The sequence below is a fragment of the Schistocerca gregaria genome, chromosome 3, assembly GCF_023897955.1.
Source record: "Schistocerca gregaria isolate iqSchGreg1 chromosome 3, iqSchGreg1.2, whole genome shotgun sequence".
Taxonomy (NCBI): Eukaryota; Metazoa; Arthropoda; class Insecta; order Orthoptera; family Acrididae; genus Schistocerca; species Schistocerca gregaria.
Window position 1 is genome coordinate 454,969,311 of NC_064922.1, and position 26,752 is coordinate 454,996,062.

Consider the following 26,752-nt stretch of genomic DNA (forward strand, 5'->3'; position numbering starts at 1 on the left):
GCGGCGAACGCACATTGGAAGCGTGTATTCGTCATCGCCACAGTGGCGTATCACCTGGCGTGATGGTATGGTGTGCCATTGGTTACACGTCTCGGTCACCTCATGTTCGCATTGACGGCACTCTGAACAGTGGACGTTACATTTCAGATGTGTTACGACTCGTGGCTCTACCCTTTTCATTCGATCCCTGCTAAATCCTCCATTTGTGCAGGATAATGCTCGACCGCATATTGCAGGTCCTGTACGGGCCTTTCTGGATACAGAAAAATGTTCGACTGCTGCCCTGGACAGCACATTCTCAGGATCTCTCACCAATTGTGAGCGTCTGGTGAATGGTGGCCGCGCAACTGGCTCGTCACAATACGCCAATCGCTACTCTTGATGAACTGTGGTATCGTGTTGAACCTGCATGGACAGCTGTACCTGTATACGCCATCCAAGCTCTGTTTGACTCAATGCGCAGGCGTGTCAAGGCCGTTATTACGGCCAGTGGTGGTTGTTCTGGGTACTGATTTCTCAGGATCTATGAACCCAAATAGCGTGAAAACGTAATCACATGTCAATTTTAGTATAATATATTTGTCCAATGAATACCAGTTTATCATCTGTATTTCTTCTTGGTGTAGCATTTTAATGGCCAGTGGTGTAATATCGATTGAGATGTTAATGTCATGCATATTACTTGGTCGAATTTCCCTTGTGGCGGACGCTGGCTGCAGCCCTCTGCCGCTAAAAGTCTCCTAATTGAAGTGTGTAACGTGGAGATATGTAATGTAACTCTGTTGCTGCATGAGAAACAGCATGCTGTAATCTATCAGAAAACTGAAAGCACGAATTCGAAGAGTTCGTCCACCTATGGGGCACTCTATCTTTCAGCATGACATTGCCAGACCACACACGAGCGCTGCGACATGATCAACAATCCGAGGCGTTCGGGTCACTGCCATGGGGCATCCTCCATAAAGTCTGGTGTCCATCTGTTTCGAAAACTTAATAAACCTTCTATGACTTCACTTTGATAGCGATGATGTGGTGCAAGTAGAGGTAAGCTTTGGGGCTCCGTCAACAAACACGTTGAGAGAAATGTGTTGGTCACCAGTGTGACTATTTCGAGAAATAAATATGTAGACATGAAGAATAAAGATGCAGTATCTTAATAATTTTTTTATTTACAAAACTCTAAGAGTTTCCACATAAAAAATTTGTAGACATTACTTTTCAGCAAGCCCTCGTATTTCCGTTACATTGAGAGCTACTTTTTCAGATGTATGTCAGAGTAAAATTTAAAATCTGTGAATTAGGCAACCATAAAACATTGCAGTGTTTATCGGCGCCACATAGCGGTCTGCTTCTCGCCATACACTCTCCAGGCGTCATCATGGAGTTTTAAAGGTCTGAAGGCCGGCCCGAGTGGCCGAGCGCTGCTAGGCACTTCAGTCTGGATCCGCTTGACCGCTACGGTCGCAGGTTCGAATCCTGCCTCGGGTATGGATGTGTATGATGTCCTTAGGTTAGTTAGGTTTAAGTAGTTCTAAGTTCTAGGGGACTGATGACCTCAGATGTTAAGTCCCGTAGTGCTCAGAGACATTTGAACCATTTTTAAAGGTCTGAAAGCGATCGTACCACCATCGAAGTCATTCACCTAATCAGTAAATTTTAAATTTTATCAACTTATATGAGATGTTAGACTATTTGTTAAAAATTTTTTATTTTTTGCTTTGTTTTTCCATTAATAATGTTCCACAAGGTGTTTGAAATAACAACACAATATTCCTAAAATATCTCATTGTTTTCAGTAATTATTCGTAGTTAAATGGAGTAAAAATAGTGACTGAAAGAGTTAAGTATACTGAAAAAATAAACAAAAACAAAATGAAGAGGATACAACAGGAACGATACAGCTGATAACGTTTCCATGTAAGAAGGTGTCAAGTTTTCGTGTGCGTCGTACGAAGTAGTTGTACAATATGAAGCAACAACATGTGGGATGCCCTCGGCTATCGCATAAAGACAGAGAAATGTCGGAGTCACTATTACCGGTCAGAAACGGAAGAAAGGAAAGTCAGCAGAACATTATTGTTGCCTCCGCAAAAGAGGGAAATAAATGAAGCACTTCTCGTCCAGAAAGGTGGTACTGGATGTTTATAAGATGGTATCACTGTTTTATTCCAAAGACTATACGAAAGAATATGGATATTAATTCGGGGTATTAGCAGATGGCCTGTGAGACTACGTTAAGGCGGAAGAAGCTACAAATGAAAACAGAAGATATACAAATTAAGTTTCCGTAAGTAATGCTTTTTTTTAGGTTTACTGATGGAATTTTTCCCGATTTTCAATACATCCATAGCGTTCAAAAGCGTCTACAGTGAACAGTTTACAAGTAAGGAAACACACGTACTGGATATTACAAAAATATTCATCTCAGGGCACAAAATTGTACCTTCAATATGAATGAAAATGAGAGCTTGAGTTGAATTTTAGCTTACGCACCGACAGTTTATCTTGGCGCCAGTTGCAAGCTGCCACTTTGTGCTCGCTCGCTCGTTATTTACTCAATACGCTTCGAGTCGCGATGCGACGGCGTTAACACAGCGACAAATGGCGTACTGCTTTCACCGTTTCAACACGTGCAATTAAGTTTTAACTTTGCGGCGTGACTTTCGTCGAGAATACGTCACTGCGCCTCCAGTATAAAGAAAATACTGTTCGTGTATGTTGCACTATTGGTCTCGAAGGTAACTTGATTGTACGGTATGTGATTTTCTTTTTTCTGGGAGTTTTTGAATGTCTCATAGCGACAGCAATAAATAAAGTAACTTCAGACGTGCACGCAAGAGTATGGGTGATTGTCGTGTGTCTGAAAGAGGGTACATTGAACATTTGTGGAAGGTGAATAAAAACTTTTATCCTAAAGGCAATTGCAAAAAAGTATCCAAAGTTTATGTGAAGAAGATATAACTTGCAAAAATCGTAAGGTTCTTTGGAAAATCTATTTTTTGCGGTTCTATGCTTAATTTAAAATTCACCCCAAATTTCTGTTTTCATTCATGTAGAAGATAAAATGTAGTGAAATAGCATGAAACTTTTTGAGAGTGCTGTATTATCAATCTGAATTGTAACTTTTGCAAAAACGAAAGCGGAAAAGGAAGAAATATCCGTAAACGCAACGTTGTGTAAGCCTGAAGGGACGCGTGAACACGTGACATCGCGTCACCGTCACCGCACTCCCTGCCCTGAGTGTGTCTAAGGCATCGGATTCATCTCCTACTGAAGGCGTAATTCGGCCTTGTCTTGCCAATCACAGTGGAGTAGATCAGACACGATGACCGATTAAGGACAGCACCGGTTTGCACAATTCTAAATAGGAGTGGACATGCCTCACATAGAGCTGTGTATTTTGATAAAGATCCACAAGTTTACACAATTAAACAAGATAAAAACACACTGAAATAGGCGATAAACGTGCCTGGGTACGACATAGTTATTAGTGAACTGGGAGACGCCGCTGCGTCACACAATAAAACCAACATACAGGGTGTTTCAAAAATGAACGGTATATTTGAAACGGCAATAAAATCTAAACGAGCAGCGATAGAAATACACCGTTTGTTGCAATATGCTTGGGACAACAGTACATTTTCAGGTGGACCAACTTTCGAAATTACAGTAGTTACAATTTTCAACAACAGGTGGCGCTGCAAGTGATGTGAAAGATATAGAAGACAACGCAGTCTGTGGGTGCGCCATTCTGTACGTCGTCTTTCTGCTGTAAGCGTGTGCTGCTCACAACGTGCAAGTGTGCTGTAGACAACATGGTTTATTCCTTAGAACAGAGGATTTTTCTGGTGTTGGAATTCCACCGCCTAGAACACAGTGTTGTTGCAACAAGACGAAGTTTTCAACGGAGGTTTAATGTAACCAAAGGACCGAAAAGGGATACAATAAAGGATCTGTTTGAAAAATTTCAACGGACTGGGAACGTGACAGATGAACATGCTGGAAAGGTAGGGCGACCGCGTACGGCAACCACAGAGGGCAACGCGCAGCTAGTGCAGCAGGTGATCCAACAGCGGCCTCGGGTTTCCGTTCGCCGTGTTGCAACTGCGGTCCAAATGACGCCAACGTCCACGTATCGTCACATGCGCCAGAGTTTACACCTCTATCCATACAAAATTCAAACGCGGCAACCCCTCAGCGCCGCTACCATTGCTGCACGAGAGACATTCGCTAACGATATAGTGCACAGGCTTGATGACGGTGATATGCATGTGGGCAGCATTTGGTTTACTGACGAAGCTTATTTTTACCGGGACGGCTTCGTCAATAAACAGAACTGGAGCATATGGGGAACCGAAAAGCCCCATGTTGCAGTCCCATCGTCACTGCATCCTCAAAAAGAACTGGTCTAGGCCGCCATTTCTTCCAAAGGAATCACTGGCCCATTTTTCAGATCCGAAACGATTACAGCATCACGCTATCTGGACATTCTTCGTGAATTTGTGGCGGTACAAACTGTATTAGACGACACTGCGAACACCTCGTGGTTTATGCAAGATGGTGCCCGGCCACATCGCACGGCCGACGTCTTTAATTTCCTGAATGAATATTTCGATGATCGTGTGATTGCTTTGAGCTATCCGAAACATACAGGAGGCGGCGTGGATTGGCCTCCCTGTTCGCCAGACATGAACCCCTGTGACTTCTTTCTGTGGGGACGCTTGAAAGACCAGGTGTACCGCCAGAATCCAGAAACAATTGAACAGCTGAAGCAGTACATTTCATCTGCATGTGAAGCCATTCCGCCAGACACGTTGTCAAAGGTTTCGGGTAATTTCATTCAGAGACTACGCCATATTATTGCTACGGCTGGTGGATATGTGGAAAATATCGTACTATAGAGTTTCCCAGACCGCAGCGCCATCTGTTCTTGACAATTGTAACTACTGTAATTTCGAAAGTTTGTCTGCCTGAAAATGTACTGTTGTCCCAAGCATATTGCAACAAACGGTGTATTTCTATAGCTGCTCGTTTAGTTTGTATTGCCGTTTCAAATATACCGGTCATTTTTGAAACACCCTGTACATAGGTAATAAGATAACATGTACAGATGCGATCGACTTTACATGTTGTTATCTTAATTATGGGTGGCCGGACTGTCGTAGCTAGCGAGCAACAAGATCATTAATTGTTCCTGTGACTAACTGCCAATTTTTTTATTGACCTTAGGATGCCTGTAGCATTCAATTGAACTGCCTCGGAATGCCGCTAAAACTGTAACAATAACTGTAGATTTGACGCCCAGTGGGACAAAGCTCATTAGAGGTTATTAAAACCTCGAATTTCGAAGAAAATGACCGACAGCGCGGAGATTTTCTATTCATAGCCGAGATGACTATGCTAATTTTCACTGTTTTAAAAAGATAGTTCAGATGGCTCTGAGCACTACGAGTCTTAACTTCTGAGGTCGTCAGTCCCCTAGACCTTAGAACTACTTAAACCTAACTAACCTAAGGACATCACAAACATCGATGCTCGAGGCAGGATTCGAACCTGCGACCGTAGCGGTCGCGCGGTTCCAAACTGTAGCGCCTAAAACTGCTCGGCCACCCCGGCCGGCTTCACTGTTTTAAGCAGGTTTCTTAGTTACGTTAGGCTATCAGATACCGAATTCTTCTAAAGGCTAGAACCCGTTCTGTTGAGCCTTTCTGGTAACAGAGGACCGTTCAAACTTTACGCGATGTGCTGACTTCCGACGGAAAAGCCAGCTTGGTGAAAATTACCAACTTCTGAATTATCCAGAATTGTTCGGGTTTTCCGTCTGAAGACTGGCTTGATGCATCTATACATGCTACTCTATTCTATGCAAGCCTCATCATCTCCGAATAATTACTGCAACTTACAACGTTCTGAATCTGCTTGTTGTATTCATCTCTTGGTTTCACTGTACGTTTTTTACCCCCTACACTTCCCTCCATTACAAAACCGGCGATCGTTTGATGTCTCAGAATATGTTCTGTCAACCAATACCTTCCCTTAATCAAGCTGTGCAACAAATTTCCTTTAGCTCCAATTATTTCAGTACTTACACCGTAGTTACGCGGTATATCCATCTAACCTTCAACGTTCTTCTACAGCACTACGTTACAAAAGCCTTTACTCTCATCTTGTCTAAACCGTTTATTGTAGAATGAAGGCTTTCACGACCGGGTGACATCGCTTTTGATATACTTTCCGGGACTCAGCGGAGCAGCGCCTCTGAGGAAGTCCAGCGTAGTCCTGGACGAAACGTAAGGAGCAGAAAAAGTTCTTGGACCACGACCTCACATCCCGGAAAGTATATAAACTGTTTATGTTTCACTTCCATACGTGGCTACATTCCAGACAATTACCTTCAACTAATGCTACCTAACATTTATATCTAATTTCGAAGTTAAACGTAACTGACCCAGTATTAGTGTCAGAGTTTAAAAAACTGTGGAAGACATGAAATCAAATGAAGCGAAAGGGATAGATGACATTCCATGGGAATTTCTAAAATAATTGCGGGAAATAGCAACCAAACGCCTATTCAAGTTGGTGTGTAGAACGTCATTCCAGCGACGTACCACCAGCCTTTGAGTAAATTATCATCCACAAAGTTCCTGAGATACCAAGGGCACACAGGTGCGAGAACTATCGCACAATCAAAAAAATTCAAATGTAGTAAAATCTTATGGAACTTAACTCAAAAATGGCTCTGAGTACTATGGGACGTAACAGCTATGGTCATAAGTCCCCTAGAACTTAGAACTACTTAAACCTAACTAACCTAAGGACATCACACAACACCCAGCCATCACGAGGCAGAGAAAACCCCTGACCTCGCCGGGAATCTAACCCGGGAACCCGGGCGTGAGAAGCGAGAACGCTACCGCACGACCACGAGATGCGGGCGGAACTTAACTGCTAAGGTCATATGTCCCTAAGCTTACACAATACTTAACCTAAATTATCCTAAGGACAAACACACACACCCATGCCCGAGGGAGGACTCGAACCTCCGCCGGGACCAGCCGCGCAGTCCATGACTGCAGCGCCGCAGACCGCTCGGCTAATCCCTCGCAGCTATCGCACAATCAGATTAACATCTGATGCAGCCAAACTGATGACAAAAAGAATATAGAGATGAATGGAAAATATAAATTGTGGTCCTGTTAGATGAGGATCAGTTTAGATTTAGAAAAGCTAAAGCCACTATAGGGGCAATTCTGACTGCGCATGATAATGGAAGTAAGACTGAAGAAAGATCGGGATGCGCTCAAAGGATCCGTCGATCAAGAAAAAGCGTTTTTAGTGGGAAATTTGCCCGAGGTCCGAAATTCTCGGAAAAATACGAGTGAGCTACAGGAAAAAACGGGTTATATACAATATGTAATAACCATGAGGGAACAGTAAGACTGGAAGACCAAGAACGAAGTGCTGTGATTAATAAGGTTGTAAGGCTGGAATGCGGTCTTTTACTCCCTACTGCTCAGTCTATAGACGAAAACCAGTGACAGAAATAAAAGAAAGTTTCAAGAGTAGGATTAAAATTCGGGATAATAGGACATCAGTGATAAGATTAGCCGATGACATTGCTATCGTGAGTGAAAGTGAAGAAGAATTACATGATCTGTTGAATGAAATGAACTAACGTGTAGATAACTTGGATTGAGAGTCAATAGGAAGAATGCATACGCAACGAGAAGTGGCAGAAATGAGAGAAGCGGCGAGAAATTTGTGGTCATCAGGTAGACAAAGGAATACTGCTACATAAGAAGTAAGGTAACCCATGACCGACCAAGCAAGGAGGACATACGGAACAAACCAGAAAAGGCAGAGAGAGCATTCATGGCCAAAAGAAGTCTATTGGTATCAAAGATAGAATTTAATTTGAGAAAGAAATTTATGAAAACGTACGATTGGAGCACAGAATTGCTTGATAGTGGATCATGGGCTGTGGGGAAACCAGGAATAGAAGCTTGTGAGATGTAGTGTCGCAGAAGAATGTTGAAAGTTAAAGATAAGGAATGAGAAGGTTTTCGCTGAAGGAAGGAACATGCATGAAGTGCTCACAGCAAGAAGAGTAGGGTGATAGGAAATGTTTTCAGACGTCAGCGAATAGCCTTCATTTGTACTAGGGGAACTGTAGAGGGTAAAAACTGTAGAGGAAGACGGAATTTTTTGGGTATCTCTTTGACAGCACATTGACGATGAGGGAACGGCCGATTGCGTGCTGTGTTGTGAGAGCCACGTATCTGTAGCTCGTTCGTAACGGCCGCTATCGCCCAAACGGACGGCGAATGGCCGCCTAACAGCGTTTAACGCTCCGCGAGCCGGCGCGCCCGAACTTATCGGGCGTTCCGTCCAATCGGGGCATTTGCACGGCGATTAGCGTCGGTAATCGCTTGATTACCTGAACGCGTGCATTATTAATGGCCTAACGGGGCGTTCTCGCGGCGACACGCCGTTCTTAAAAGCTTTGGTGCGCCATCGCGCCGCTGACCGGAAACAAATTATCGATGGCTCTCTGGCCGTCCATCACGTCGCCTTTACACACGCAGAGGTCGATAGGTGAAACCTGCATCCCGGTCGGCAGCGGCAGGCAAGGTGAACGCTCCAAATAACAGCGTTAGTGCCTTGTAAACGCAGACTTTCTTTTCACCCATGTTACCCTTGCGAGCTGCTTCAAAACTCATGGTATTACTGATATTTTCATTTTTTAGTAAAAACAAGAAATTTTGTATAGGGGAACTCCACTTCTCTTTATTTCTTTAAGACATAATCAGATAACTCCGTTACAAATATTACCAGTTTCTGCCATACAAGGAACATCTTCAGTATCCGCAAAGGGAAACAGGAGAAATGCCTGAAAAGCACATACTTCGATTTTTAGTTTACATCTGTTGCACGTAGAGATGGCATGAAATTTTAACATTTCGTTCTCTTTGTTTTCTCTGTTTTCACCTTGTAGGCTCTGACTGTCGTTGTGGTACTCTGATGTGCTTTAGACTTGTATAGTTTGAACGTCATTGCTCGGACATAAATACATCTCTTTATTTTTAATTATTCACCATATCAAAATAAATTAAAATTGGTTCAGAGATGCATTGTGCTTTGTTTTCAAATGAAAAGAAATATGTGTACATCAATAGTACTGTCCAATGTCTAGAAAGTGAACGCATTTTATTTTTTATTTTACGTTTCGCATTTTTGTACCAATTTTAACTAATTTTGAATACTGTCATTTTCGCGTGGTCAGGAAATAAAATATAAATATGGCTTTAAAAAAAGTATCATTCAATCTTTGTTAACTAACATTCCTGTTTGTTTATAAACATAGAACTTAAAATAAAAAGAAGTGGTTCTCTTATCAAGGTTCGAATTAGCGACTCTACCGTATGTATCCAACATACGACAACAACTGTAGTGGCGCTATTCTTTCCACGTCTTCATTCCTCTCCCCATTCCCAGTATATGGAACATCGCACTTAATCTATTCCAATTTTTGGCTTCGCTTGCAGCCTGTCTTCTTCGATAGCACCTTACGACACCAAATAAATTACTCCTCGACGTCTTATAATATGATATGCTAATTTTTTCCCTTAAGACTTTCTGTAACTTCATTCTTTACTGTCTCAATCAATACAGTATTTAGTTGGATGTGAGTAATTTTACCTTTTTTTTCAGTTTAAATTATATTGCAGTCATCGTGTAGAAGCTGAATCACAATCACGGAGAAGAAAGTTATCTGAAATTTTTCGACTTATTTACGTTTTGAATGCTCGAAAGTTCGTAGTACTTGGCAGTGATGGTCGTGCTGACTTCTCAGGTTCTAATACATGTCAAGAGTTGGTGACAATTGTATTACATCCGACCTCCAGGTGCTCAGCTCAGAGTTTACCATGGCAGTGATGATGCGTTCAACGATCAGCAGCGTTCTGTGATCTCTTCTCCGATTTCAATTACTGTTTGACTGCTATCACCAAAGCTGTTCGAGAAAACTACAGCTTAATACAAAAGTTTAAAGTGTTCTTGAAATAGCCGTCAATGCATATTTCTGGAGGTATACGAGATATCGTCGCAAAATCTTGTGGTTAGTTGTCAATTAGAAACTAGCTTTTAATGTTCAGCGGCATTCTTTGATCTCTTCTTCGATTTCAATTACTTGTTTGACTCCTATCACCAAAAGCTGTTCGAGAAAACTACAGCTTAATACAAAAGCTTAAAGTGTTCTTGAAATAGCCGTCAATGCATATTTCTGGAGGTATGCGAGATATCGTCGCAAAATCTTGTGCTTAGGTGTCAATTAGAAACTAGCTTTTAATGTTCAGCGGCGTTCTTTGATCTCTTCTTCGATTTCAATTACTTGTTTGACTCCTATCACCAAAAGCTGTTCGAGAAAACTACAGCTTAATACAAAAGCTTAAAGTGTTCTTGAAATAGCCGTCAATGCATATTTCTGGAGGTATGCGAGATATCGTCGCAAAATCTTGTGCTTAGGTGTCAATTAGAAACTAGCTTTTAATGTTCAGCGGCGTTCTTTGATCTCTTCTTCGATTTCAATTACTTGTTTGACTCCTATCACCAAAAGCTGTTCGAGAAAACTACAGCTTAATACAAAAGTTTAAAGTGTTCTTAAAATAGCCGTCAATGCATATTTCTGGAGGTATGCGAGATATCGTCGCAAAATCTTGTGCTTAGGTGTCAATTAGAAACTAGCTTTTAATGTTCAGTTGCGTTCTTTGATCTCTTCTTTGATTTCAATTACTTGTTTGACTCCTATCACCAAAAGCTGTTCGAGAAAACTACAGCTTAATACAAAAGTTTAAAGTGTTCTTGAAATAGCCGTCATTGCATATTTCTGGAGGTATGCGAGATATCGTCGCAAAATCTTGTGGTTATGTCTCAATTAGAAACTAGCTTTTAACGTGTTTAAGTGCAGTACACCAACTCGTAATTCAACCTGTACGTTGGTACATGAATTTAAGAAACCTTTCGTTACCTGTTTAACAATGTTATACATTGTGGAGCGGGGAAAAGGGAAATTTGGAACATTAATGTTGTCAACGCTGAAGTGTCGGCAGTTGTTTGGAACCAGTGCGTAACTGTTGTGAACGTGGTGCCATTTAGTAATCATGCAGCATAGGGTGGTGAGTATCATGCTATCGCTGTGAGAACTTGCAACAAGCAGGGCTATAATATGAGTGCTGCGGAAAGGGTATTTCGACAGCATTACCAGCTAGGGCGTCATGGACATGACTTTTGCTTATGCGATTACAAAGTGATTGCGTAATTTTGAAGAGACTGGTTCACCCTTGAACAAGAAGTCCCCAGGCGACGTTCGAACGGTACGTAATTCAAAGGACGCAGAATTTTTCAAATTTATAGCGAATGGAGGTGTCCCCCTTCCGTTTGACAACATGCATCGAATTAAGTTTCCATCCTGTAAGTTAGACATTGTGCAGCAATTAAATCCACGAAACCCTATGGCACGCAGGAAATTTAGCTAATGGGTACTGGCTAAAATCAACAAGGATAAAAATTTCTTTAACTCATGAATGTAAGAAGAAGGCCACTTTCACCTTAACGTATACCTTAACATACGGAATACTGGGTACAGGAAAATCCCTGTGAATTTCACGAGCTTCAGTTGCATAGCGCCCAGCTTACAGTATGGTATTCTCTATCATTTCATGGTGTAACTGGACATACCTTTTTTAACGTGAAGGTAGCATGTCATATACTGTTCGAAAATCGATAGAGGCCGTTCGCCAACAGTTTGGAAAGCGTGTCATTTCACAAAACGATGACATTTCATGGCCTATGGGAACCCCTGATCTTAGTGTGTGCGGTTTCTTCCTGTGGGGACATCTTAAAAACAATGTGTACCGCACACGTCAAAGAAATGAAACAGGAAATTGAGACGAAATCACTGCCACTCCCCGAGACACCCCTCTTCGTTCCTATGTAAAATAACAGATTATTGCAATGTGAACGCCAAAATGAAGCTTATCCTTCAGATATCACCTTTAAGAGATAAAGAACAGTTAGTAAAAATGTAAAATTAAAACATAAATAGCATACTACATACACGCAGTTTCGCCAATAAAAATGTTTTCCTATATTTATTCATGCAAATCGCGTTACTTCAAAATGTACCGTTCCCCTGCACCATGCTACATCGCACTCTTATGTCGAGGAAGACAGTTCCCCAAAACTGTACAGAGCTATTGATATTTACAAGAAAGTAGGAGAGTGAAGTACAATATCTATAGGCATTCAGTGTCCTCTTCGACCGTGTAGGACATTTGCTAAGATTATCACGAACAGTATGGAAATAAATAACGTTTTATTTTAGTCAAACAAAGGAACAAGAGAGCTTCAAAAGTAGATGTAGAAGGTACCACTCTCAACCTTTGGTCGACGTTATAGGTCAAATCAATGATTATACATGTTTCATTTTGTATGGGTTTCATTTCTAACTCGGTTTCAACAAAAACTTGGATATCAACTCATAAGAAACAAGGAACTGAAGCAACATGTAGTAGTACACTGCAGAATATACAATCCATTGCTACAGCTTTAATTAGGACAGTGGAAAATTCAGAACTGAAATAGGAGTTTGAGGAAATTCAGTATCTTGTAAGGCTAGTCTAACAATCTTGGAGGAAGTCTTCAGATATCGGAATATGGAAAAATGAATACACATTAATGGTACATATCTGAATCATTTTTGTTATGAGAACGCAATTAAGGTGATTGCGCCCAGACAAATTAATATGCTACAACACGCTGCGTCTACTTTATCGGCTACCCAACGCCTCGCCTCAGAGGTCAAACATATTAAGTGTAATCATAATATAAACACAAGGTCTCACCTATCTAGTATCCTAGCTGTGCCGATTCAAGAAACAAAAAACTCCTTCACTGCCGCTGCTGTCCGCCTCTGGAACAAGCCGCCCTGCACTCTTCGCTTGGTTCGATGCCCTGCTACTTCTAAGAAAAAGTTGAAGAAATTCCTCCTGTCCACCTCATAGTGTTTCCGCAAAATTAACACATATGGCCAACTTCCTCTCTGCAAAAAGCAAAGTCAGTGCTTCTATCTTCTACTAGTTGTGTAGCTTTTTCTTTTCCTTTCTCTATGAACCACGCACCCTTCTCCTCTGTTATATTCTTTAACCGTGTGTCATCACATTCATATTTCCCTCCCTCGTCCAACCTCTTCTCCACGCCCATTGGTGCTAGCATTCGTAATTGAAAACCTACCTTATTGTGACCTCTAACTGCTTTTCTTATCTGTGCTATTGTAATTTTAAGTTTCCTAAATCCAATACAACATGCTTACTGTTATATATGCTATATACATTACATAGATAGCCAATTAACAAAAAAAGTCAAAGTAAATTATATAATTTGCTTCTAGTCAGTCTTCAACAGAACTTTATAGGGCTAGTTTTAAAACAGACCCAAAACAATAACAAGAAGATTAAATCATGTGTAATCAACAAATAATATAAAAACTGTATGAGACTTCGGCGGCAACTGTCACTGTCAATAAAATTCTTCTGGGTCTGTGACCTCAATGTGTATACTTTATATACTTTCAGCGTTTCGGCTAACTAAACAAAAGAAACACTCTGAGGATGACCATTTGCAATAGCGACCAAAACGTCGGAGGTTTTTGACATTGACAATGGGGTCACTACCACGCAATATGTTATCCACATAAATACTCTGAAAAAGCGCCAATAGGATTTTTTTATGTACTCATTGCACTGGAGCATGCCCATTCTCGAATCCGAGGTGAGCCGTAGTACCCACGCACCGTCTCAAGGCACACGCTAAGCAAACAATTACAAAACGTTCTCACACTTGCACATTTTATGCATACAACGTCCGACACATGAAAATTTTTTTATGAAGCAGATGAAACAGCTCATGTTGAACGAGGTAGAAAGAAAAATTATCTTTGACGGTAGTATGCATCGTTGGGATTTACGCTTTGACATCGACGGCATCCAAGGTGATGTGGAGTCAGGAGGCTTCAGGCTTAGCACAATAAACGAAGCCACTCAACTGCAGATGACCTACGGAACCGGGATAAGACGTGCAATCAACATCGAAAGAGGAAACCAGTTTTAACAGGCACACACCTATTAGCCTTGGTAAATATCGATTAACACGAGCAGCCGAACGGGAGAAACCTACGAAGAGATGTGTGTGTGTGTGTGTGTGTGTGTGTGTGTGTGTGTGTGTGTGTGTGTGTGCGTACGTGCGTGCGTATTTACAAAGTCTTGATTTTAAACGAGAAAAATAAACAAACGTGAAAAAGGAATACATTTAAACCTCTGATGGAATACACATTTATTCTATATAACTTTTATAAAAAAAACGTATTGTGCCTGCAATTTTATATTCTGGAATACACAGCCCGATGTTCCGCATTGTTTGTTTATTGAGTTGTCTAAAACTATTTGGACACGAAATGTTTACTGAGAATGGAGAGGAAGCTACTGTTAACTTTTAAATTGGTCTTATATAATGACGGCAGTTGCTACATTATAATTATACTTAGTTAATGGGAGGAAACGCGAAAGTAATAGCATGCAGAGTTTTCTATTAATTTATAAACCTTTCCTATCGCTGAATATTAGGGCTGTTGCATAGTTATCCGTAATTATTACGCCAGCGCCAGTCATGTTCTTAGCGCTCAGAAACCGAGCTTCGGGTAGTTTCTGTCGTGGTATCATCATCAGCTTGCAGCACTCGAAGCCACCTTCAACTAACGGCCGAAGAAATTAACAGCGAGGCTTCGAGTTCTCGTGGCCGCAGTAATTTTCTATCGGGCGCGAGACGCGGGGAGCATGCTGGTCAGGCGCGCGTCTGTAATCACCAACTTGTTGCTGACGGAGACACTTCGGCTCGGCCCAGAAGTTAATTAGTTCAGAAGCTGGAACATTATTATTCCATCCCGTGAAGTAACCGAACACATACATAGATTAGCTAAAACTTGCCGACGACCACCTGCCTTACACTCTATTGATCCACCTCTGGAATGCGAATCTCCTTGTCATCGATGCGTCATGTCTCTTGATAGTTTTCTAGAAGTATGTGGCTCAAGATGTTTTCGTACAGGTGACGCAATTTCCGTAAATTACGGAACAGCGGTTTTCGGGAGCAGGGCTGGCTCTCGATAGCGCCCTAAATGCGTTCCATCGGGTTCAGATTGGGCGAATTTGGTGGCGAAGACATCAAACGACTGTAGCGCTGTCGCCGCAGTGGAAGCCATCAAGCACGAAGGGATTTTTTAGGTGGTCCGTATTAATGTTCACCTAGTCCACAGCTGGACAAAAAAAAAGCATAATAAAGCCCCAGCAGCTATCGTCCGTGCTGCGGTGAATGTTTCGAACAGGCGTCACCCGGATGACGGCACATTTAGACACGACCATCTATGTTATGTGAAGCAATAAACGTGATTTAGAATACCAGGCGACACGTATGCATTAACAGACCTTGGAATCACGAAGATTCCACATCCACGGCAATTGTAAATGACGGTATCGTTGGGTCAAGTTGGGAACAAGTGGAGGTCGTCTGGAGCGGAGTCTCTCGTCCAACAATCTGCGCTGAACGGTGTGCTACGAAATGCTTATGCCTGCACCAGCACTTACTCCATTATCGCATCTCCCACAGGTCACCGTCGATCCAACTTTATAGAGCGGGTAAACCTCCGATCTCCACTTTCTGTGATTTCCACCGTATTTCATTCGCTTTCCAAAGATGCTCATGATAAAGCATCCAAACAGCCTGCCGGCTTCCCTGTTTCCGCGATGTTTGTTGCCAAGCACCTGGCCATAACAGTCAGCCCTTTTTCAAAATCGCTTACGTCAGTGCAGACCCCCCTTACTGCCCGTATCGTCGTTACAATAATTTCTCATTCGTGTCTGCTCCCTTTACATATCTGGGGTGTTCTAAAGAAAACGTACGAACAAGCACTGTGGGTATAACTGAAGTATTTATTAAAAAATAATAACCAGAGGCGTAGAGTCGTGACTACAACTGTCCCACTGCTTCAGGAGCGAAAGGATTTCTCCACTCTGCCCTTCAGTTCACTGTCCGAGTTGAAGAGCTCCACTTGCAACGTATTTTTAGCGAACCAAACACAAGCAAGACGCAGGACGACATGTCAGGGCTGTACGGTGGATGCTCAAGCTACTAACACTTGAACATAGCCATTATAATCTGTATGACCTGGGAGACATGTGGACGTGCGTTATCGTGGGGCAGAATCATTCCTTCCGTGAGCAGCTCAGGCTGTTTTCTTTCGACAGACTTGCGTACGCTACGGAATGTCTGCCAGTTCATGTCACTGACAACGGTTATCCCTGCTCGAGGAATTCGGTGAGTACTGGACGTTGAAAAAGACAGCGGAGGTCACTTTGCCTGCTGGGGACACAGCTTTGAATTTTTGGTGGCAGGTGACACTTGCGCACAACCATGCCGGAAATCACATTTACATCCCTAGATGTCTCCTTGGGATATCCCAAGCGTCATACGAAAATTTCAATCGGTTTGATTGTTACGACGTTTCGCACCTTTTCATTTGAACACTCCTTATATTTTCCTTACCGCGTCGTGTGCCTGCAACGCCAAAAGGCGGCATTGAATCACGAGGTGATCAATGTCTAAGTTGTTTTGGTTCAACATCATAGAAACATTGAGTATAAAGTTGTTTCTTTGACTCCACCTCATAATCGTTGCCTTTGTGTCACAAGTCTTCTGAATGGTTTGATGCGGCCTGCCATAAATTCCTCTCCTGTGCCAAAGTTTTCATCTCAGAATAAGAAGATCTACCTACGTCCTCAATTATTTGCTGGGTGTATTCCAGCCTCTGGCTTCCTCTACAGATTTTAACCTCTATTCTCTGTTGTCTTAACAGATGTCCTATGATAGCGTCCTTTGGTGTTGACAGTGTTTTCTACATGTTTCTTTCCTCGCAGATTCTGCGGTGAACCCACTCGTTCCTTACCTTATCAGTCCACCTGATTTTCAACATTCTTTTGTAGCACCACATCTCAGATGCTACCATTCTCCTCTCTTCCGGTTTTCCCATAGTTCAAGCTTCACCACCAAGAAGTTCTGTGCTCCGATCGTAGATTCTCAGGAGTTTCTTGGTGAAGATCTATGTTCGATAGTAGTAGACTTTCCTTGGCCAGGAATACCATTTTTTCCATTGCTAGTCTGAATTTTATGTCCTCCATACTCCAGCCATTAAGGGTTATTTTGGCGCCTGGGTAGCATAATTTCTTAACAGTCTTTCCCGTGCCTCTTTCCCGTCTCATGTCTGTCTCCCGTTTGTGTTTTAGGCCGTCCCAAAAATACCGCCGTATCTGTAAGCTGCGTTTTCAGCCTGTGACGTACCTTTTCATAATCGCGTCTTTAATATTTGTGATTCCATACATTACGTACACTACAGTATTTTCTCGAGAAGTAGCCTTGGAGTTATAGACTCTTAACGGAAGGCTGTTCTCACGGCTCTGAGCGGGCCTGAGCAATGCATATATGGCAGCATTTGGTGCTTATAAAACTTTATTGGAGGACAGAGATGGGATTATATCCAAGATATAACATTGCAACTCAGAGGAGATTGCGACACGAGAGGAATTTTGGCGGACCGCCGCAAAGTGGGCTAAAAATTATATATATATATATATATATATATATATATATATATATATATATATATATATATATATATATGCTTGCTACGTCAGAAGCCAACTTATATGTTGACTGATAGGTTGGCGATGACCTGGAGAACGGGTGCCAAACAGATATATCTATATAAATTAATAACAACATCTGCTTTTTGATACAGAAAATGTCAGTGAAAATCTGTTATTTCCCACAATCGTCGTATTATTACTGAGCAATAAACCTTGGAATTTGCTGATTAATTGTCGCGTTGTCGCTATACTCACCCGAGGATGTGAGAAGAAATGCGAAACATTACGATGTTAACAGCAGATTTTGCTGCCCACCAAGCCGGTCAGTCGATACTTTGACAAGTTTCAGCAGAGGTCTCCGTGTTGGCTATGATGTTAGTAATTTCTTTTTTTAGGTAATGATGTTCGTTAATACCTAGGAACTGCAGAAAGTAACTAACATATCTTTCCCCACACTAAGACCATTGCGCAGCAAGAGTGGTGCTTTGTCAGAAGAGAGTACGTGTTCTAGGTTTGGTACAGACACAGTTCTATTCTGGTACTGATAACAGGTGCATCAGAGCATGATTGTACACCAAAGAACCATTCTTCTGGATACAAAGTAAAGGAAAAGAGGTGTGGAATATGGATCAAAGGCATTATTCTACTGCACGGCAATGCAACGCCCCACACTGTACCCCTGAAAAGAGTTTCGTCTTTGCTAGCGCGAGGTTTCAAAGAATTCTCCATACAGTCCAGATTTTGGACATGCGATTTCCATCTTTTTTCCAAGATAAACACAACACATGTGTGAACAGAGGTTTTCCAATGATGAGGACATTCAAACTTCGGATTTTGGATAGCTTTGTGACCAAAAAGCGGATTTCTATCGTCAAGAAACTGAATAATTGTTAGAACGCTCCGGCCATTGTTAGAGACATGCTTGGTGTTTTTGTTGAAAAATAGCGCCATATACCTGATTCAGTCTGAAGTGCAGTGAAGCATTGTATAAGGTAATTAGCCAGCCGTATGGTTGTGGAACTCACTTTTCATGCCCAGTCGTATCAGAATGTTGTTTCTGTAAGGTTTTTGGTGTATATTCACCTTAAAACATCCTGTTGGCATCCCTGTTTTTCATTTGTTAAGGACAGCTAACCGAAATTCAGTCATAAGCTACACATTGTCAGTTGGAGCAAAATGCGGGTATAGACGGTGAGGAACGTCATTAGAAAAGCTGCAACTCGGAGCAGGTAGCAGGCGGTCTGGATGCTTACTCAGGACGATGGTTAAAAGAAAAATTAACTTTGCCTTATCACCGTCAGTGAAAACGTTTTGCCTGGTGTGTCTGTACGGCACCATGGTCACTGTCCACAGGCAAAGCATTGCATTCAAATTAGTAATGTTAGGAGTTAGTATTGTTTTTTTTATTGTTGTTCTTTGATGGTTCCCAATTTATTTTATTTTTTATGTACAGCTCCAGCGAGAAAGAGGAAAATTCTACGAAACTTACTTGCGGATATCACATCCACACTGTAAATAAGAAACGGACGAGATACTTACTTTTAACATACATGTGTGAATTAATTGTCCTTAGAATTTTTCTCTTTCTCACTGGTGCTATACATAAGAAAAGAAAGAGTTAAAATTAGTGACTCTTAAAATTATCCTCTTTGTCACTAATGCTGTCTAAAAAAATAAAGGTTTGGGGATCAAACGGTGAACTACGTAACACAACAATGCTTGCCCCTAAGAACGCTAATTAGAGTCCGATACTAGGATGGTACGTTTCACACTAATGTTTTTTTTTTATTCCAGTCGTTGATCCCAATATAAATTCCTTTGAGGAAGACCGGTTTCAATCAGTAATGACCATCCTCTGATCTGTTCTACACGATGTCTTAATGTGATACAGCCGTAATGCAATCGTCAAAACATTTATACACTCATCACAATAGCGCATGGCGTAGAACAGATCAGAAGATGGCCTACATCTACATCTACATCTACATCTACATACATACTCCGCAATCCACCATACGGTGCGTGACGGAGGGTACCTCGTACCACATCTAGCATCTTCTCTCCCTGTTCCACTCCCAAACAGAACGAGGGAAAAATGACTGCCTATATGCCTCTGTAGGAGCCATAATCTCTCTTATCTTATTTTTGTGGTCTTTCCGCGAAATGCAAGTTGGCGGCAGTAAAATTGTACTGCAGTCAGGCTCAAATGCTGGTTCTCTAAATTTCTTCAGTAGCGATTCACGGAAAGAAAGCCTCCTTTCCTCTAGAGACTCCCACCCGAGTTCCTGAAGCATTTCCGTAACACTCGCGTGATGATCAAACCTACCAGTAACAAATCTAGCAGCCCGCCTCTGAATTGCTTCTATGTCCTCCCTCAATCCGACCTGATAGGGATTCCAAATGCTCGAGCAGTACTCAAGAATAGGTCGTATTAGTGTTTTATAAGCGGTATCCTTCACAGATGAACCACATCTTCCCAAAATTCTACCAATGAACCGAAGACGACTATCCGCCTGCCCCACAACTCCCATTACATGCTTGTCCCACTTCATATTGCTCTGCAATGTTACGCCCAAATATTTAATCGACGAGAATGTGTCAAGCGCTACACTACTAATGGAGTATTCAAACATTACAGGATTCTTCTTCCTATTCATCTGCATTAATTTACATTTATCTATATTTAGAGTTAGCTGCCATTCTTTACACCAATCACAAATCCTGTCATTACCTACAGAAACCGGTCATCGTCAATGACATTTATATTGCGATCAAAGACTGTAATAAAAAAAAATTGGACAGTATTGGCTCACTTTTCATGTTCGCGACTATGTTGCAGCTGGCGAGACGTTTCACACTGCCATTGTGCTACGAAAAAATATTTTGTCATAGGGGATATGGAATCTTTTATGCACATAAACTTCACATAGGTTACGGAGTTATCTAAATATGAAAACGTCGTTCTTAAGCAGTGAATTTACTGACAGTGGCTGCGAAAGCGTGTATTGGGAAATGGTGAAAACCACTGTATAAAATATTCATACGCATATACCGAGAAAGGAAAAAGGCGTTTTATCTGAAAACATTTCTCCGATTGAGAATTTAATTCAATCACTGGTCTTACTGTGGCCGTTTGTGGTGCCTGAATCCGCACTTTATTCGATCAAATGACAGATAAAAAATGCAACAAGCTTTTTAAGTGGAATACATTTGTCCTGTCACAAAGTTATCTCTGTAGCTGAGGCTATTATGAGCATCCGTACTGGCTCCCACTCTTTACAATAATTTCTAGCCAGCCCAAATATTTTTATCATCTCACGTGGCAACAAGAAATTCTAGTTTTCCACTTGCAAAACTTCATTACATTTCCTTTTCCATATTAATTGCACAGGTACAAAGAATGAGATATCATTTTTAAAAGCAACAACATTTAAGCGGAGATAATGGATGTTATATGAGGACCATATTTCTTCATAAATTTTGAGTGGACGTTTAACAAGGCATGTTCGCGAAAAGGCCATTTGATCACATATGGTGAGATGCGGAACTGTACCCTCTCTTCCCGGCGACGTACAACGTCAGGCGTTTCTACATAGATTAATAGCCATGTATTGCAGCCACTATTTAGATATATAGCCTGGTAAGGCACTTTTGTACAGTGTAAATTGTTATCTTAAGAAATGTTAATGGAGACATCTACATAGTAAGTAAGATTCTCGTTCGCTATCTTAACGGCGACCCAACGTCACTTCATCCTCTGCCTCATAGTACGTCAGTACTTGAGAAGCAGATTCTCATGACTTGAATGTCGTCTGCCAAAACTGGGGCTGCCTTTCTCCTTCGAGTAGATCCTTACGACCCTAAGGGAACGCTTTTTCACAGTACTTTGGTCTCAGACCCGGGTAGTCCCTATGACAATGATGACTGCCGACTGCTCGGTTACGGAGAACGATGGATAAAATGAGATAGATCCTGTTAAGCAGTATATCCTGAAATACTACCATCCTGCCATGATTCAGAAAATTGAAAGACAACGTTTCATTAATGTGTTCTAAATCGTCCTCATGCTAGAACTATCGCATCCATGTTTGTAAAGGTCGAACAGAATATCGTCACATAGTCCTGCTGTAATCGGCATGACGACATACCTCTACATCTGTGAGTTATAGATACCGGGCAGCTTTCGGTGGAAGATAGGAAAGTCCAAAAGACGGTCAATGATCTGCCTGGGGTACTACATTATAAAAAGTGTACAGCTAAAAGATAATATTTGTCGCTTGCCTTACACGCAGTGCTAAATGCGAAATTAGCATCTCATGTTTCATCACCTATTTCTAGTTCTTTTTGTATCCAACACATCGCGCCTATCGATAGTGACAGAAGGAAATATTAGTGTACAAAAATGGATCACAATTTTCGCGAGCACACACATGTAAAGGAATACATCTCGTCTCGATTGTCGTATCAGGAGTCGAGTATAAGGGTCCCTCCTTGTATACGTGGAAGTTTGCGTTTGTATGTTTCACTTCATGATAGTCATTAACAGATAACGTATACGAGAATCTAAGACAAATTAAGAGACAATATATTATTCGGAATCGAGAGAGAAGGTAAGCCTGTCACATTAATTTAGCAGCTATCCATTTACCTGCTGGGCTTTTATTTCAGAGCCTGATCCTACTCTGTTCCATGTTTAGATAAATTTTCGTTTACTTTACATTCTCAGTTGTTTCCTCTTCACTGACTGACGTTACGAACTTAATCTGTTTGCTGTATTCAAAGTTCTCTTTCTGTTAATAAGCATAATATCAAAATCAGTTCTCAATACTTTTTCTTATTTATTATTCTAGCAATAAAAGTATAATGTTGAATTATCAAAATGTCAAAATGACTTTCTGACGTTTCACGCACTTATCTGCAGAAGTCATCTTTGGTATTCCGAGGAAAATGGTATCTAAACATATAATAAGGCAATTTCTGTATTTTTCCCCTTCTTTATTTTCTTTCATGACACCGGATGAAACATGTTTTAGAAGTAGCATTACCTAAAATATCTACTACCTCTACATCTACATCCATACTCCGCAAGCCACCTGACGGTGTGTGGCGGAGGGTACCCTGAGTACCTCTATCGGTTCTCCCTTCTATTCCAGTCTCGTATTGTACGTGGAAAGAAGGATTGTCGGTATGCTTCTGTGTGGGCTCTAATATCTCTAATTTTATCCTCATGGTCTCTTCGCGAGATATACGTAGGAGGGAGCAATATACTGCTTGACTCTTCGATGAAGGTATGTTCTCGGAGCTTTAACAAAAGCCCATACTGAGCTACTGAGCGTCTCTCCTGCAGAGTCTTCCACTGGAGTTTATCTATCATCTCCGTAACGCTTTCGCGATTACTAAATGATCCTGTAACGAAGCGCGCTGCTCTCCGTTGGATCTTCTCTATCTCTTCTATCAACCCTATCTGGTGCGGATCCCACACTGCTGAGCAGTATTCAAGCAGTGGGCGAACAAGCGTACTGTAACCTACTTCCTTTGTTGTCGGATTGCATTTCCTTAGGATTCTTCCAATGAATCTCAGTCTGGCATCTGCTTTACCGACGATCAACTTTATATGATCATTCCATTTTAAATCACTCCTAATGCGTACTCTCAGATAATTTATGGAATTAACTGCTTCCAGTTGCTGACCTGCTATTTTGTAGCTAAATGATAAGGGACCTATCTTTCTATGTATTCGCATCACATTACACTTGTCTACATTGAGATTAAATTGCCATTCCGTGCACCATGCGTCAATTCGCTGCAGATCCTCCTGCATTTCAGTATAATTTTCCACTGTTGCAACCTCTCGATACACCACAGCATCATCTGCAAAAAGCCTCAGTGAACTTCCGATCTCATCCACCAGGTCATTTATGTATATTGTGAATAGCAACGGTCCTATGACACTCCCCTGCGGCACACCCGAAATCACTCTTACTTCGGAAGACTTCTCTCCTTGAGAATAACATGCTGCGTTCTGTTATCTAGGAACTCCTCAATCCAATCACACAATTTATCTGATAGTCCGTATGCTCTTACTTTGTTCATTAAACGACTGTGGGGAACTGTGTCAAACGCCTTGCGGAAGTCAAGAAACACGGAATCTACCTGTGAACCCGTGTCTAAGGCCCTTTGAGTCTCGCGGACGAATAGCGCGAGCTGGGTTTCACACGACCGTCTGTTTCGAAACCCATGCTGATTCCTACAGAGTAGATTTCTAGTCTCCAGAAACGACATTATACTCGAACATAATACGTGTTCCAAAATTCTACTACTGATCGACGTTAGAGATATAGGTCTATAGTTCTGCACATCTGTTCGACGTCCCTTCTTGAAAACGGGGATGACCTGTGCCCTTTTCCAATCCTTTGGAACGCTTCGCTCTTCTAGAGACCTACGGTACACCGCTGCAAGAAGGGGGGCAAGTTCCTTCGCGTACTCTGTGTAAAATCGAACTGGTATCCCATCAGGACCAGCGGCCTTTCCTCTTTTGAGCGATTTTAATTGTTTCTCTATCCCTCTGTCGTCTATTTCTACCATTTTGTCAACTGTGCGACAATCTAGCGAAGGATGCACAGTGCAGTCTTCCTCTGTGAAACAGCTTTGGAAGAAGACATTTAGTATTTCGGCCTTTAGTCTGTCATCCTCTGTTTCAGTACCATTTTGGTCACAGAGTGTCTGGACATTTTGTTTTGATCCAGCTACCGCTTTGACACAGGACCAAAATTTCTTAGGATTTTCTGCCAAGTCAGTACATAGAACATTACTTTCGAATTCATTGAAAGCCTCTCGCATAGCCCTCCTCACACTACATTTCGCTTCGCGTAATTTTTGTTTGTGTGCAAGGCTTTGGCTATGTTTATGTTTGCTGTGAAGTTCCCCTTTGCTTTCGCAGCAGTTTTCTAACTCGGTTGTTGTACCGCGGTGGCTCTTTTCCATCACTTACGATCTTGCTTGGCACATACTCAACTAACGCATATTGTACGATGGTTTTGAACTTTGTCCACTGATCCTCAACACTATCTGTACTTGAGACAAAACTTTTGTGTTGAGCCATCAAGTACTCTGAAATCTGCTTCTTGTCACTTTTGCTAAACAGAAAAATCTTCCTACCTTTTTTAATATGTCTATTTACGGCTGAAATCATCGATGCAGTAACTGCTTTATTATTGCTGATTCCCTGTTCTGCATTAACTGATTCAAATAGTTCGGGTCTGTTTGTCACCAGAAGGTCTAATATGTTATCGCCACGAGTCGGTTCTCTGTTTAACTGCTCAAGGTAGTTTTCAGATAAAGCACTTAAAAATATTTCACTGGATTCTTTGTCCCTGCCAACCGTTATGAACGTTTGAGTCTCCCAGTCTATATCCGGCAAATTAAAATCTCCACCCAGAACTATAACATGGTGGGGAAATCTACTCGAAATATTTTCCAAATTATTCTTCAGGTGCTGAGCCACAACAGCTGCTGAGCCCAGGGGCCTATAGAGACATCCAATTACCATGTCTGAGCCTGCTTTAACCGTGACCTTCACCCAAATCATTTCACAATTCGAATCTCCGTCAATTTCCTTCGATACTATTGCACTTCGTATCGCTATAAACACGCCTCCCCCTTCACTGTCCAGCCTGTCTCTGCGGTATACATTCCAATCTGAGTTTACGATTTCATTACTGTTTACATGTGGTTTCAGCCAACTTTCTGTCCCTAGTACTATATGGGCGCTGTGACCGTTTATTAATGAGAGCAGTTCTGGGACCTTTCTATAGACGCTCCTGCAGTTTACTATTAGCACATTAATATTGTTGTTCCCTGTTGCATTTTGCCTACTCCTGCCTTGCCGCGTCTCAGGAGGCGTCTTGTCGGGCCTAGGGAGGGAATTTTCTAACCTAAAAAAACCCCATGTGCACTCCACACGTACTCCGCTACCCTCGTAGCCGCTTCCGGCGTGTAGTGCACGCCTGACCTATCCAGGGGGACCCTACATTTCTCCATCCGATAGCGGAGGTCGAGAAATTTGCACCCTAGCTCTCCGCAGAATCGTCTGAGCCTGTGGTTTAAGCCTTCCACTCGGCTCCAAACCAGAGGACCGCGATCGGTTCTGGAAACGATACTACAAAGAGTTAGCTCTGATTCCACCCCGCGAGCGAGGCTTTCCGCCTTCACCAGATCCGCTAACCGCCTGTACGAACTGAGGATGACCTCTGAACCCAGACGGCAGGAGTCATTGGTGCCGACACGAGCAACAATTTGCAGTCGGGTGCACCAAGTGCTGTCTATCGCCACCGGTAGGGCCTCCTCCACATCTCGGATGAGACCCCCGGCAAGCAGACGGAGTGAACACTGGCCTTCTTCCCTGACCTTTCCACTATTTCCCTAAGGGGCTCCATCACCCGCCTAACGTTGGAGCTCCCAATAACTAATAAACCCCTCCCCCCGTGTGCCTGCTCGGACCTTGCTGAAGGAGGAGCCACATGTCCACTCACAGGCAGACCGGGCGACGCCACACGGCCAGCCTATACATTGACCCTCCGCCTCGTGCGTCGTGAACGCCGCTAAACCCGCCACTCCCGTTGGGGAGAGGGTGGCCCAACCGCGCCCGGTACCCGCGAAGATGTCTCGACAGCAGGGACAGTGGGTGAAGCATGTAACACCTGGGGTGTACCTTGCGACGCACCAGACTCCCCACTGCCGCTACACTCCGAGGCAGCAGCCTGAAGACGGCTGACCGCGGCCATCAACACGCTCAGCTGTTCGCGAAGAGTGGCCAGCTCCTCCTGCGTCCGTACACAGCAGTCACACATCCTATCCATCCTAAGGAATCAATTTACTGAAGAGAGTTAATCAACTTTTAACTAGACTGCTAATTCACTAAAGGCGGTTGATTATTGACTAAACTGTGATTGCTAACCACTTCTTGTAGAAAACAATGAAAATAGCACTAGTCTCTGACCTGT

General features: G+C 42.2%; 1 protein-coding gene across 3 annotated transcripts in view; it reads left to right on the forward strand.

The window, feature by feature from the left end:
• LOC126354006 (U8-agatoxin-Ao1a-like) overlaps positions 1–26,752 on the forward strand; it is a 403,061-nt gene that overhangs the window by 227,850 nt on the left and 148,459 nt on the right. The gene's annotated exons all lie outside the window — the stretch shown is intronic.